This window comes from Coregonus clupeaformis, chromosome 7, assembly GCF_020615455.1.
Source record: "Coregonus clupeaformis isolate EN_2021a chromosome 7, ASM2061545v1, whole genome shotgun sequence".
Classification (NCBI taxonomy): domain Eukaryota; kingdom Metazoa; phylum Chordata; class Actinopteri; order Salmoniformes; family Salmonidae; genus Coregonus; species Coregonus clupeaformis.
Genome location: NC_059198.1, coordinates 16,019,675 through 16,035,737, shown reverse-complemented (window position 1 = coordinate 16,035,737; position 16,063 = coordinate 16,019,675).

Here is a 16,063-nt window from a genome sequence, read left to right as displayed (position 1 = left end):
TGCCTGTCAAACGCCTCGTCAGCTCTGGGCGATACAGAAAGTGCCCCAGGAGGCGGGTCTACGTAGCAGTTAAGCCAATTGCTAATTTAAGATATGAATGTATGACATAAAATGTAGCTAATCAGCGATTTTAATTCGAATCCAAGGAGGGGCGATTATTTTATCGCCCCAAGCTCGCCCCTGATAAAATAAGGACCGGGCTCCAGTGGCGCCATTTTTACTAGACGACAATGGCGAACGCAAACGTTACTCCTCCAAGACCCAACCCTAACTCGGTGAAATCTCTCCTCCAAGATCCGTTTGAGAGGAGAACTTTGTCAGAGAAAGTTCGGGTGAAAGAGCTGGGCCCAGATCAACCTGACCTCTCAATCAGACAGCAGGCTAGCGAGAAAGGGAAGCAGTATATGCGCGGCTTCTCCCGTAGCTGGTACACCAGGAAGGCTTGGCTAGCTGGGTGCACTGATGCTAATGCTTTATTTTGCTTTCCGTGCTTGCTTTTTAAAACGACGGGGTCAGATTCAGCATGGACAGGTACCGGAGTGAGGGATATGAAGCACCTGTCAGAGAAGGTAAAGAAACATGAGAACACCAGGGCACACATGGACAACTCTGTAAAGCTAGCTGTATTAGGAAGGGTGAACATTGCTACGCAGCTGGATGACGGCCACAGGATTGCGGTGAGGAAACACAATGAGGAGGTGGATAAAAACAGGCACATTCTATCCAAAATTATCGATTGTGTGAAGTTCTGTGGGGCTTTTGAGTTGGCCTTGCGTGGGCACGAGGAGACTGACTCCTCGGACAACCCCCGGCATTTTCCGGGGCTTAGTGGATTTTGTTGCCTCCCTCGACAGTGTGCTGGAGGAGCACCTGAAGACAGCTACCGTTACACAACACTGTGTACGAGTACAGGGATGACCTCCTAACGTGTTTCCAGACCATCAGAGACTCTGGGAACTTTGATGCCCCGACTGTCAGAGAGGCGGGGGGCTTTGTGAGGATGCTCGAAGACGAGGCTTTCTGTTTTTTCCTGGCACTGTTCCACAAGATCATGCCAAATGTGGACATGCTTTTCAGCCAGCTGCAGAAGAGGAACATCGACCCTGTCTTCATTAAAGCACTTGTCCAGAGGTTCACAGAAAGCATGCTAACAATCAGGTAAATAACTATATATACTATTGGCTGATAAAGATGCTGTTAGAAAGATGAATAGTTCACTTACAACAGTTTAAAAGCCTAAATGTGTCTGGTCATCAAAGTGAGTGATTATCATAGAGCCGTCACAATTATATTTGTTTTAGTATTTTAAAAGGAAAGAGAAGACATTTACATTACATTTTAGTCATTTAGCAGACGCTCTTATCCAGAGCGACTTACAGTTAAGAGTGCATACATTTTTCATACTGGCCCCCGTGGGAAACGAACCCACAACCCTGGCGTTGCAAGCGCCATGCTCTACCAACTGAGCTACACGGGACCACATTAGTTTTGGCAAGATCTGAAAAAAGAAGTTGGTGGAGTGCAACCCTCAAACATTGAAGAATTACAGCAGTTTGCTGCTGAAGAATGGGCCAAATTGCCAGCAGAAAAGGTGCAGCAAGCTCATTGATGTCTACAATAAGCATATGTTGGCAGCTATCTTGGCCAAAAGCTGTGCAACCAAGTACTAGCTCCAGGGTGCCAATAATTTAGTCCATGACATTTGTCTATATTTTCTAAATTACAATTGTAAACTTAAGTTTACAGAAATATAATTAAAGGTGTGGAGACCCATTTTTTCCTCTCAAATTTCAACTGATTTTAGAAGAAATAGGGAATTATTTAAGAAAAGCCCAAGGGTGCCAATATATTTGGACACAACTGTATGCCTTCAGTCTAATTGGAATGTATGGCAGTAGAGTTGTTTGTATTTCTCCCTAACCAAAATGGCTGCCATTAGGATACCATTCAGGATTTTTTTTCACCTGTGTTACCACGACAATCACGCCAAATGAGCATTGCATTTGTGTGCTCCTTCAGTGTGAATGCGCAAATTTGATATGGGTCACATGTAAAACTGATACATAATTGATACAGATTTACGGTATGTTGCCTATATATTACTATATACCGGTATTGATGCACAGACCAGTTTGGGTTTTTACTTTACCTTCTATAACGGTATTTCAATGTTTGGTTTGTTAAATGTGGTAATGCCACTCCGCCATGTGTAACGTCCGTTTTTCTAGTTTACTCCGCAATTTGGGTCGTCTCTCTCCCTCTCTCACCAAGTACCACCCCGTCACTCAAGGAGCGCAGTTGTTGTTACTCGACCACGAGAACAAGTGTTTGTCCAAAAGACACAATCAGACGTTGATAATAATGCAGGAAAGTACTACACAGTTTGTAATAATTATTCAGGTGTCCACCAGGTCAATTTCTAGAAGAGGCCTAGTTGTTATTGAAGATTAACTTTATTGCTAAGTGCACAGCAGAACAAAATTATGTTGCATCCCTCTCACAAATGTAATAGAAAAAAGGCTTTAAAACGTAATAACATCAGTTAATTATGTACATCACAGGTTAAAAGCAGTTACTAGACATAGTTTGTGTGTATATACACACTATCTGTCTGTCTGTCTGTCTGTCTATATATATATATATATATATATATATATATATATATATATATATATATATATATATATATATATATATATATATATATATATATATATATATAAAAGTCACTGGTTGTGTGTTGAGGGGGAATTACAGTGAGCTAAGAAGTCTGATTGCAAGTTATCAAATTAAACTTTATTTTTTGGACCCAGGGCCTCAATTCCCTCTTTGTGTGGGGACAGCGCATCTGACGAGCAGCAACAGCCCATCAAGCGACGGAGGATGCTGGGACCAGGAGAACAACAGAGGTTGGCTATAGAGGTAAGTTGTGATGTAATTGTCAGTGTTTCCCCATAGAACTTTTTTTCAGGCCTGGTAGTATGTAGCCAAAACCCTGAACAATCAGCACCTTGGTAATCATATACTTGAGTTGGACATAGGCATGTGTCAGTCAGGATCACTTGCATCAAAATAGCTTAATTGCAAATTAAAGCTGATGATGTATCTTTTACAGGTATGTGATACCATCCTGAGTCATGCCAAAGAGAGGTTCTCCTTCACCCAGCACCTCATCAGCGCAACACTATTGCACGGAGAGTTGTTCCCACAACACAGTGTGAAGTTCCCCGATACAGCGCTTGAAACAACCGTGGAGGCGTACCCCATGTTGAACAAGGCCAAGCTCAAAAACCGAACTGTCCCTCATCTATGAGAACAGTGAGTTCAAGGCTTGTAGTGGTGCAGTGCCCCTGTACCAGTTCTTCATGGAGAACAACCTTCAGAGCACTTTCACAGAGACTGCCAGCCTCCTCAAGATCCTCATCACCACACCCATGACAACTGCTGAGTCAGAAAGGTGCTTCTCTACACTGAAAAGGATCAAGACCTTCCTGAGAAACAGCATGACACAGGATCGCCTGAACGCTCTGGCCATGCTCTCCATGGAGAAGAAACTTGTCAGGGACATTCCTGACTTTAATCAAAGGGTCATTGAGAGGTTTGCCACTCAGAAGGACAGACGGGCAAAATTCCTGTACAAATAAGATGACAGACACACACACACAGAGCAGCTCTGGCCGCATGTTTCTTTGTATATAGTTGACCTTAGCATAAAAAATCCAGTTATATATGGTACTCTAGAAAGTCTTAATAGTGTCTTTGCTAATATTACTGTATATATGTTGTTTTGTATCAATTAATTGTTGCAGTTCTGGAGCACATTAACAATTAGTCACATTTAGTATGATCATAAAATACTGTATGCTATTCTTCCAGTCAAAGGTTTGAGTTCATCCACTTGATATCCATTTCTATATTATACATCCTTTTATACAGTGTAAGATTTCCTATAAACTTTATAATAATTTCATGTTATTGTCCACTTTCCACTCTGTTCTGACAGCATGCCTGTTGCGTTGCCTGTTTACTACCAATGGTAAAAAGTTCACTTTAAATGCAAATGAAAGGCTTGGGTTTGTGTAATATGTTTTTGTGTAAGAATGCCTCAACTTTTTAATATTGGCATTAAATAATTACTGAATGTTTCACTGAGCACTGCTGTCCTGCAGTTTGTGTTAAAATATATCGCGATGGTTACAGGAAAAAAAAGTATGGCACAGCCCCACCGAGAATATTTTTCACCAGCCGCCACTGGTTAAAAGATTAGCTTTTGCCTGACAATGTGACTATGGAGAATTTTAGAGATATTTGGAGGGTTTGTGGTGATAAAGTATATATTCTTACCCTATGGGTGGACAGGATGTTGTTACATGTCAACGTTGAAGCTTCCATATGAGGTTTCTACCATTATAAGAGGGGTAGCACCGGACAGAAATCTGAAGCTATATTTGAAATTGGATGAAAAGAGACATGGCTACATGTCATAGTCTTCAAGCCTATCATTGAAGGATAAATCTAAGGGAGAAGGGGGGACTTTTTCCATGGTATGGTATAACATTTGGGAAGATCATATTGATAATATTAGGTATACTTTGAGTCCAGATAGTTCAGATAGTTATATATGCATTGAAGAATATAAGGGATGCGTTTGGGAGATCTGAGAAGTCTTGGTTGCAAGATCAGGTAGGCCAGTAGGGGCAGTGATGGGTTACATTTAATGGCAGCTTTGATAGCACTGTGTGATGTTTGTAATTTGTTACTGACCTTTGAGAAAGCTATGATATTGAGATAGGTTGGAGAGTGATGCCTGGAGACAACACTCAGATGCCGGTGTTGACTGTTCCTGATCTGGATGAAGATGGACAAGTAGAACTGAATGGATAAATATCATTTTTGATGTTTTGATCATTTTTCACAATTTTTTTCCAATATTGGTGTGATTTGTAGTATGATTTATGAATCAAAGGGGGGAATGGGTTTATGTGATTCATACATCATTTATATATCATTTTTATATTCTTAGTTGATATTGATGGTCAATTTGAAAGTGTTGTTTTGCAAAAGATACTGTTTGGTCTTTCCTTTTCTTTCAGAAGCATTTGGGGGAACATATGGAGATTGAAATACTCAAACAACGACAATGGGAAGGGACAGTATGACTGGAGGAGATGAAACAAGGAGGGTGTGGCCGATTCCATCATCAACAGTCCATTGGAAGAGGAGACTACGGGGCGATGAAGTGTAGTGGACTACATTCCAGTGTCTGCAATGAAATATAGACATGTGTAATACATAATTGTGTCATATGCTTAGGTATTAATTTTTGTAGAATGATGTTTGATGTTATTGAATACATGTGAGGATCTTAGATGTTTTTGTTTATTTCGGTGATGTTTAGGGACAGGGAATTAGGCAGGGAGAGGTTCACTGTAGGGTCCAATGGGTTGACCAGCCTTACAATGGATATTTATTGGATAGGATTTTGTTTGCAGGGGCTTACATGTGTATTTAAGTGCATCATAGTTTCAAATGCATTTACATTGTTTATGAGGTTATCTGGAGTACCGAGGTGGTTGCCTGGGGCAGAGGGACCGTGAGAGAATTTTACTGTCTTGATTGATGGATGGAAGGTTGCCGGACAGTTTTTCGCTCTTACACTCCATAAAGATTTGTTCATATTTCATAGTAATGTATTCACACTTCATAAAGATAGTAATGTATTCACACTTCATAAACAGTTGTTCATATTTCATAGAAAGGTATTTACACTCTAGAGGAGAATGTTTTTGGTTTAATGTTAAAGATACTCAATAAGATAAATTGTAACTAGTCATAATCCTATTCTGTTTGTTTTCGAGACTGTTCGTCTCGAAGGGGGGATATGTCGTGTATTGGGATTATGCCTTTGTTAAATGTTTTTCTTGAAGAAATGGAATGTTGGTTATGTTAGGTCAAATGTAGCCGTTTGGAGGGTGACGTCCCAGGGGAGACTGGTGATTGGCCAGAAGAGGGAGCCACCCATCTTTTTGCATTGTTTATAAATAGGGGTTAAACGATGAAAGGGCAGAGCAGCCATTAGAATTGGAGGACACTGCTCTCCAGACCTCGCGAGTCTGTAAACTTATGCTGTAAGCTTGTGATAATGAATAAAGACTTCTAATCAAGGTACAGCTTAAGCGGACTCCTTTGTTTATCAGCAATAATTACCACCACTCACTCGATACGACATCTTCCCAATAGGAAAACCCTCTCAACACTACTGCTAATGCACACGGATCACTCTCAAACTATGTTCTGCTTTTACCCCTATTGTAAGGTTTAAAAACAAACTAAACAAACATGATAACTTTCTCCTTATTGGAAGGCATTGTTTGCATTTTAGTATACCCTAACAATGTTAATCTATATTTATTACTAATTTCTCTTGGATATATTCACTTTCTGCTTCACACTCATTAAATGTCTATTATTTTGAGAGGAATATGTAATGTGCCGAAATTCTCCCCTTCTGAATTGGCCGATGTATTTTATAAATAAACTTTGGAGGGAGCTTCCTTTTTAAGGTAGCTCTCGAGACTAGAGTTTCTTTCAGGGATCAACATTTATTATAACTGGGATAGCACTGCCTATCAGTCCACTGTCATTGGAGTGCTCTGTCCATAATGAGTCTGGCACCTGAGACAGGATAGACTGGGAAACAGTGTCAGACCCCCACTCCTCTTGTATTTTTACCATAATGTTTTGGCCAGATTGGTCTACTTTTATCTGTGGGTATTGCTGTTGTGGGTATTGCTGTATTAAATATGTTGTCTCCCCTGAGGGGCATCCCTATTGTGGCTGGTTAATTTCATTTAATTATTGACGATTTAACATGGCGATGATATATTGCGTTGGAAGCTGTTTTAAAATCATAGAAAATGCATCAATCTTTGTCTGAGGCTTTATTTCCCAGACCTTTTAGACAGTCATACTCATCAGAAAACTTGGTAGTGGCCATTCCATCAGTCCTCTTGGTTATGAGGGCCCAGCAGGGCTCTCCTTCTCCAATGACCATCTACTTCTGGGCCACTACTTCGGGCCTGCGTTGGTCCCTTTGGCGTGGGACTCATCTCACCCTCTTCTGGACCACTACTCCGGGCCTGCATTGGTCCCTTTGGCTCAGGACTCATCACACCCTCTGTCAGATTTCCGCAGTGGGGGTGGTCAGAAGAACTTGCTACGGCCCTCTCCAACGGGGGTCCTTCCAACTCTTTCTCCTGAAGTCTTTTAACACCATGAAAACACTTGGGTTCAAATAGTGCTCAGCTCCACCTGCCAGGTCGAAAAAGAGGGAAAAGAGTCTTAAGAACACTGTTAAGGTTGACACAAAACTCAACCATGTCTTCCTCCATTCCTTGCAGGGACAACCTGTTCTGGGGAAAAGGTGTATTAGTCATCCTCATGGGACGGCCAGTCAGCACCTCGTATGGAGAGAGACCAGCGACTGTGTGGGATCTGCCTCTCATACTCATCAGTGCCAATGGAAGCACCTTTACCCATGTCAGGCTTGATTCACCAATTAGTTTAATCAATTTTTGTTCAGAGTTTGGTTGAACATTGTTAGTCATGCAAATCAAACATTGTACAACCCCACCACCAGAGAAATGTTCTGCAAACACAGTAAAACCAACAACCCCAATATTTATTTATTTACAGTGGCTTGAGAAATTATTCATCCCCCTTGGGATTTTTCCTATTTTGTTGCCTTACAACCTGGAATTAAAATTGATTTTTGGGGGGGTTGTATCATTTGATTTACACAACATGCCTACCACTTTGAAGATGCAAAATATTTTTTCTTGTGAAACAAACAAGACATAAGACCAAAAAACGGAAAACTTGAGTGTGCATAACTATTCACCTCCCCCCAAAGTCAATACTTTGTAGAGCCACCTTTTGCAGCAATTACAGCTGCAAGTCTCTTGGGGTATGTCTCTTTAAGCTTGGCACGTCTAGCCACTGGGATTTTTGCCCATTCTTCAAGGCAAAACTGCTCCAGCTCCTTCAAGTTGGATGGGTTCCGCTGGTGTACAGCAATCTTTAAGTCATACCACAGATTCTCAATTGGATTGAGGTCTGGGCTTTGACTAAACCATTTAAGACATTTAAAATGTTTCCCCTTAAACCACTCGAGTGTTGCTTTAGCAGTATGCTTAGGGTCATTGTCCTGCTGGAAGGTGAACCTCCGTCCCAGTCTCAAATCTCTGGAAGACTGAAACAGGTTTCCCTCAAGAACTGTGGGGATGGCGTTCTCGGGGTGATGAGAGGTGTTGGGTATGCGCCAGACATAGCGTTTTCCTTGATGGCCAAAAAGCTACATTTTAGTCTCATCTGACCAGAGTACCTTCTTCCATATGTTTGGGGAGTCTCCCACATGCCTTTTGGGGAACACCAAATGTGTTTGCTTATTTTTTTCTTTAAGCAATGGCTTTTTTTCTGGCCACTCTTCCGTAAAGCCCAGCTCTGTGGAGTGTGCGGCTTAAAGTGGTCCTATGGACAGATACTCCAATCTCCGCTGTGGAGCGTTGCAGCTCCTTCAGGGTTATCTTTGGTCTCTTTGTTGCCTCTCTGATTAATGCCCTCCTTGCCTGGTCTGTGGATTTTGGTGGGCGGCCCTCTCTTGGCAGGTTTGTTGTGGTGCCATATTCTTTAAAAAAAATTAGAATGGATTTAATGGTGCTCCGTGGGATGTTCAAAGTTTCAGATATTTTTTTATAACCCAACCCTGATCTGTACTTCTCCACAACTTTGTCCCTGACCTGTTTGGAGAGCTCCTTGGTCGTCATGGTGCCGCTTGTTTGGTGGTGCCCCTTGCTTAGTGGTGTTGCAGACTCTGGGGCCTTTCAGAACAGGTGTATATATACTGAGATCATGTGACAGATCATGTGACACTTAAATTGCACACAGGTGGACTTTACTTAACTAATTATGTGACTTCTGAAGGTAATTGGTTGCACCAGATCTTATTTAGGGGCTTCATCGCAAAGGGGGTGAATACATATGCACGCACCACTTTTCCGTATTTATTTTTTTGAATTTTTGTATGTCCATTACATGAAATCCAAATAAAAATCCATTTAAATTACAGGTTGTAATGCAACAAAATTGTCACGCCCTGGCTCTGGGGACTCTTATATGTTGAGCCAGGGTGTGGATTTTCTATGTGTGATTTTCTATGTTGTGTTCTAGTTCGTGTTTTCTATGTTGGCCAGGGTGGTTCCCAATCAGAGGCAGCTGATTCTCGTTGTCTCTGATTGGGAACCATACTTAGGCAGCCTGTTGGCACTAGTTATTTGTGGGATCTTGTTCTGTATAGGTTTGTGTTGGTGAACCTTTAGACTTCACGTATCGTTTTGTTGTTGGTGAAAAGTACTCATTAAAAGATGTACGCCTATCACGCTGCGCCTTGGTCTGCCTCTTACAACGATCGTGACCGAAGATCCCACCAAAGAAGGACCAAGCAGCGTGTTCAGGAGCAAACACCGGGAAAGGAACTGGAGAAGTTGGCGATGTCCCAGGTGGGCGAATGGTGGTCTTGGGAGGACATGTTCGCGGGCAAAGGGCCATGGGCAAAAGTAAAAGCCCTGGCGATAGAGGAGGTACGGCGCCAACCGGGTCGTCGTCGGACAGGCGAGAGGCAACCCCAAGTAATTTTTTTGGGGGGGCACACGGCATGGACGACGGGGCTGCTGGAGGCAGCTACAGGGCGAGTTTGTGGACTAGGAGAGGAGGCCACCAGGTTACGGGGGCCATTGGTCATGAGGGGGAAGGAGAGTGTAGAGGCACGGCGAGAGGTACTGGGGTGTGTTACCAGTCCGGTCCGGCCCGTTCCTGATCCCCGCACAAGGCCAGTGGTGTATGTTCCCAGTACGGTCCGGCCTGTTCCTGTCCCTCGCACCAAGCCTGTGGTGCGTGTCGCCAGCCCGGTCCGGCCTGTTCCTGCTCCCCGCACCAAGCCAGTGGTGCGCGTCGCCAGCCCGGTCCGGCCTGTTCCTGCTCCCCGCACCAAGCCAGTGGTGCACGTCGCCAGCCCGGTCCGGCCTGTTCCTGCTCCCCGCACCCAGCCTGTGGTGCGCGTCGCCAGCCCGGCCCGGCCTGTTCCTGCCCCTCGCACCAAGCCTGTGGTGCGCGTCGCCAGCCCGGCCCGGCCTGTTCCTGCTCCCCGCACCAAGCCTGTGGTGCGCGTCGTCAGCCCGGTCCGGCCCGTTCCTGCTCCCCGCACCAAGCCAGTGGTGCGCGTCGTCAGCCCGGTCCGGCCCGTTCCTGCTCCCCGCACCAAGCCTGTGGTGCGCGTTGTCAGCCCGGTCCGGCCCGTCCCCTGCTCCACCTGTGCCTGGTCCGGCACCGGTCAGCTGCTCCACGCCGGAGCCAGAGCAATCCGCTCCACCGGTGTTCAGTCCAGCTCTGGCCAGCAGGGCCAGACCACAAGGGCGAGAGAGAGAGTGGTGGTCGCGCCCGGAGCCGGATCCGCCTATGAGGCGGAATGCCCACCCGGCCCCTCCCCTGTGGTGTTTGGTTGGCGCGGTCGCAGTCCGCGCCTTTGGGGGGGGGGTACTGTCACGCCCTGGCTCTGGGGACTCTTATATGTTGAGCCAGGGTGTGGATTTTCTATGTGTGATTTTCTATGTTGTGTTCTAGTTCGTGTTTTCTATGTTGGCCAGGGTGGTTCCCAATCAGAGGCAGCTGATTCTCGTTGTCTCTGATTGGGACCATACTTAGGCAGCCTGTTGGCACCAGTAATTTGTGGGATCTTGTTCTGTATAGGTTTGTGTTGGTGAACCTTTAGACTTCACGTATCGTTTTGTTGTTGGTGAAAAGTACTCATTAAAAGATGTACGCCTATCACGCTGCGCCTTGGTCTGCCTCTTACAACGATCGTGACAAAAATACGAAAAACGCCAAGGGGGATGGATACTTAAAGTACTAATAATCCCAAATTAATACAACCACTAGCATAAAAAAATCTTTTTTTAAGCAATGTGGCTGACGCAAAAGATCAGAACGTTTAGTTTAAAATGTTGATAAACTATTAGGCTATTTCTTCACATTATAAGCACAGCAATGTGCACATGGCAATAGGCTATCAGCGCGAGTGTTCTATTAGCGGGAAAACACCATTATCAAAAGTGACCGCAAATGCGATAATGCATGTAATGCTTTTATTATAAAGGTGCATTTTTATGGTGAAAAAGATTTTCCCCAAACTTGAAACTCACGCGCTGCTTATGTTTGCCAGTTACACTCTAAACCCCTTGTAAAGCGGATTAATGTGCTTAATTTTAAGAAGTTATTTTTAATTTTAAGAAGTTATTTGGCCACTTTAGTTGTGATACAAACCTTATCAAAACATATAGGTCTATGGGCTAGGCTACATGAGGTGTGCGACTCTAATTTGGAAAGGTCGCAAAAAACAGGCTTCTTATGCTGGGGATCATTCACAAGTGCTAATATATCATTCAGAAGTGATAGGCTAATATTGTCACCCATCAGACTATTCTTGATTTAATCTTGTCTTTACATATACTAAATAATACATGTGTGAAATTCGTTTTGATTTAGAATGGACCATTATCATGCACATGTCTCAAAACAGGGGCAGCGGGAAAAAATACATGTAATCTATGCACCTAAATAGCGAATGGAGGACGCTTTTCCTGTAGTTCATTTTCATGCCAGCCAGGTAGGCTATACTCCTGTTATAAAGATAAACAATGTGCTTAATATAGGAAGTAGGCCTAGTCTATAGAAAGCTGATGGGATCCTCCTCTTTTTAGTAGAGGCCATCACTCTGTTTTATCGCGCAATTGCATAGCCTATAGAAATGTTGCGCAACATGAGCTCATGGGCTCTCATTAAGTGTTTGATTAGATTTTCGATTACATTTGCATTGATGTCAGAGTGATTAGAGGGACAATAGAGTGCTGAGTACCAGGCAGTTAGCAAGTTTGGTAGGCTACTAATGACCATGAGCAGCATCAGAGCTTGGAGAAGCCTAAGTACCGTGACTAAACGGTCACATGGAATTTGACTGCCTTCATGATTCGTGACCGCCGGTGTGGCGGTAATACGGTCACCGCAACAGCCCTAGGCATGACCCTCAGAAGTAATGTCATGACCCAAATATTTAACAGAGCTCCGGCATAATTGCATCTTACTGGGGGAAACTTTTCTGCCAAAAATATCTACATGCCACAACTGGCGCAGCTCCTTTCATGCGTCCAATGTCAGTCTTTGATTTAGCCCACAGTTCTTCAGGTATATCTTTTAGCCAATCAATGTGTGAATTATCTTGTAATACCACAGGCATGGTTTCAACGGGAATTGGTTGTTTTCTTGGTATTGTCATTACAGTGCCCAGTATTTTACATTTTAGTCATTTAGCAGACGCTCTTATCCAGAGCGACTTACAGTTATAATTTTATATTTATTAACTAAAATGTCAATAAGGGGGTTTTGTGTTGACTAGGTGGTCAATTTTAGCATTTGACAGGTCTCTTCTGGTTCTTCAACATTGTTTTCTTCATTAGTTTCTTATTTTGTTTCCGCCTCATCCTATGTTTGGTAGCCCCTCGCCCACCTCCTCTTCCAAATGGGTTGTCCACCTGCATGCCAACAGGTGGGGACGGCCACTCTCCTTGACCTTCTCCTGCTCCAGGACAGTGTCTTGAGAAATGCCCTAACTTCCCACAGTTGTAGCAGCTCCAGTCTCTCCCTCCGTCAGCTCCACCAGGGGCCCCTCGGCCTCTACCTCTTCCTCTGCCTCTTGTTCTCTCTGCTCGTTTGTTCTGGTTCTTGTCTTGGCTGGTTGCTTTCTGTCTTCAGCTCCAGCACCTTCTGCAGATCCTCCAACAGCTCCTAATCCCACAGCTCCTTCACCTGGCACAGGCCCACCCCCAAGTGGGTTATGAGGAGGTGGGAGGCCACCATCTCCGTCTGCTGGTGGCGTCTTCTTTTTATTTTGTCCTTCTTCCTCTTCAAGTTGGCCTCTCACATACTCCAGTTTTTCTGTGCTTAGTGTCCCATCAGCAGGGAAATCTCCATCTGTCTATCTTGTCCAGTCTTCTGTTTGGTCCAGTACCCCCCTGCCATTTGTTTTGCCATTACACTACACAGCCCTTTTGGTTCCCAGCACGGATCCTCCATCCTACTCTTACTATTTCCCTTTCCCATACCCTTTGTTGAACTCTTTAGAAAAAACTTCCAGCTTAACACATCATCCCACACTCACACAACTCTCACACCGGGGCTAAACCCCTGTTCAGTTAATTAGTCAATCATACAATACTCACATCCACATTCACTTAGTACTATTCCCAAACACACTCAGTAATCTCCCTTATTACTCCTTATGCATCTTCAACGATTCTCTTGTCGTTACCGCCTATGCATTTATTTTACTTTTTGAAAGTTTAAAAAAACTTTTACCCCTTTTTCTCCCCAATTTCATGATATTCAATTGGTAGTTACAATCTTGTCCCATCGCCGCAACTCCCCTACGGACTCAGGAGAGGCCAAGGTTGAGAGCCATGCGTCCTCCGAAACACGACCCTGCCAAGCCGCACTGCATCTTGACACACTGCTCGCTTAACCCGGTAGCCAGCCGCACCAATGTGTCGGAGGAAACACCATCCAGCTGGCGACCGAAGTCAGCTTGCAGGCGCCCGGCCCACCACAAGGATTCACTAGAGCACTATGGGGACAAGGAAATCCCAGCCGGCCAACCCCTCCCCTAACCCAGACGACGCTGAGACAATTGTGCGCCACCTCATGGATCTCCCGGTCATGGCCAGCTGTGAAACAGCCTGGGATCAAACCCGGGTCTGTAGTGACGCCTCAAGCACTACGATGCAGTGCCTTATACCGCTGCACCACTCGAAAGGCCCTCCTTTGCATACATATGTATCTTCAACGGTTCTTCTATAGTCTCTATAGTTGCCATAGTCTCTATAGTATCTATAGTCTCTGAGTCTCTATAGTCTCTATAGTCTCTATAGTCTCTATGGTATCTATAGTCTCTGTCTCTGTAGTCTATATAGTTATAAATGCTATAGTCTCTATAACCTCTATATTCTTGCCGCTTCCTATACATATAGAATAGCACCTCGTGTTACTACCAGTTGTTCTCAGACCACGTAGACACTTCTCATGAATACCTAAAATAACACCTTGTGCTATTATCAGTGGTTCTCTGTACACATAGATACTTCTCATAAATGCCTACAATAACACCTCATGATGCCAAAATTGTCATGGAAATTCATCATTAAGGACTCAAACTCAATGTAAATGAATCAATCTTTATTATCATGGCCAGAGAGGTTCACAAACTCAATCCAAGCTTGATGAAATCTCTGAAAAGGGCGTTTCCTTTCAGTTCTCATATACTGCTACACAAGCAAGTCATATACGCATGATTTACATTATTCATGATTCATTATTAACGTTGGTTCCTGCATGTGACTGAGAGGCTTCTTCTCTCAAAGCTGTGACCTTGAAATTGAGATACTCCTTTTGGTTCCCAGAACAATGATCTGGGCGTACTGCCAATTGGTCTGAGGAGGAGGTCACAGTCACCTGCACGAACCAAGATAGAGTGAGAGGAGAAGCTGTGTACAATTGAAGGCTATCTCTTCAGACATCAACATCTTCCCTCACATAGGGTTTCCAATCTCTCCAAAAGAATGTGGTGAATGACGGTGTCAAAAGCAGCACGGATGAGTGCTCGAGAAGAGCCAAATGGATTGACCCTGCTCGTAATGAAGAGCTGAACGACGTATGAGTGCGTACCAATGGTTTCCAGTACGATGATGTTACTGATTAAGCTTTCTCCACCCTCTCCAGATGTGGCCTGCTACGACGAGACTGCTGAGGCCACGACTACCACATCGGAACCCGATGATGCCAACTCGACAAACGCTCCATGCCAAACAACTATGGACTCTAGCGTGAGTGTGCCTGTCCTTGTGTTTTGTTCTGTGTTGCTTTTATCCTGTAACCCCCTTTTATAATACTAAGTAAATAAAGATATTAAAGAACCGTAAACACTGACTGTCTGCCTCCTGCCTGTGTCTGTGGTATTGGGATTGAAATAACTTTGGTTGTTAGCATAGTCGGCAGGATCCCACTTGCAAACACACTGCTTAGACATGTCTCTGGAACAATCAGAAGGCGGGGACACCCCCAATGTTGCAGAGGCTGTAGCCAGCCCTATTACACAGTCATGCCATGGTTCATGGGATCCACTTGGGTCCCCAAGTTTGATGGGGACAACATAAAATGTAGCAGTTGGCGGGCTCAGGTAGAGGTAATATTGTGAGCACAGGGGCTTATGGCACAGTAGCAGGGCCATCCACTCCGTAGAGACTGTGGCAAGGCAGGGCATGTCCAATGCTGTTGCCCCCACCCACAACAGGCCCGCATAGATTTTTTGCTCCCCCTGCTGCGGAAGGGCCAGCAGTGGGGTTGGCGGCACCATCAAGAGCCCACAGTAGCTGCTGAACGAGAGACCGCAGAGCCTTACCTTGTAGATAACAAACGCTTCGGCACTTCGGCGCTCTTACCGGGTAACCAGAGGTAAAACCTCAGGAAAGTATTGAGACACTAATGCTGCATTTAGACGAGGGACGCCAAAACCGTCATACCAGTCGGCAGAGCGGGACAAGAAAGCAAGCAAGAAATACTGTGACGGCAAAAGCAAGCCAGCACGACAGTATGTGTTGCTATGGTGATTTCAGTAAACAAACAGTGCAAATCAACATCCGGTTGAAAACAACGTGATGGCAAAAGTTGAAATAGTTTAACTCTGGTGGCAAGTCCCGTCTACCGTGGCGGCTGACGGCATTCACTGTCATTCTCTCATCGAAAACAATGACATCTGGTTTTCTGTCTACCTCGTGCCATCTAAACGCAGTATTAGAATTGTGGTCGGGAGTCCGGGATGACCATATTTAATGGGGGGATAACGTCACTTATTGATATCATGCGTATTTGAGTGCCTTTTAATCACGTGTGCTGTGTGTTTATG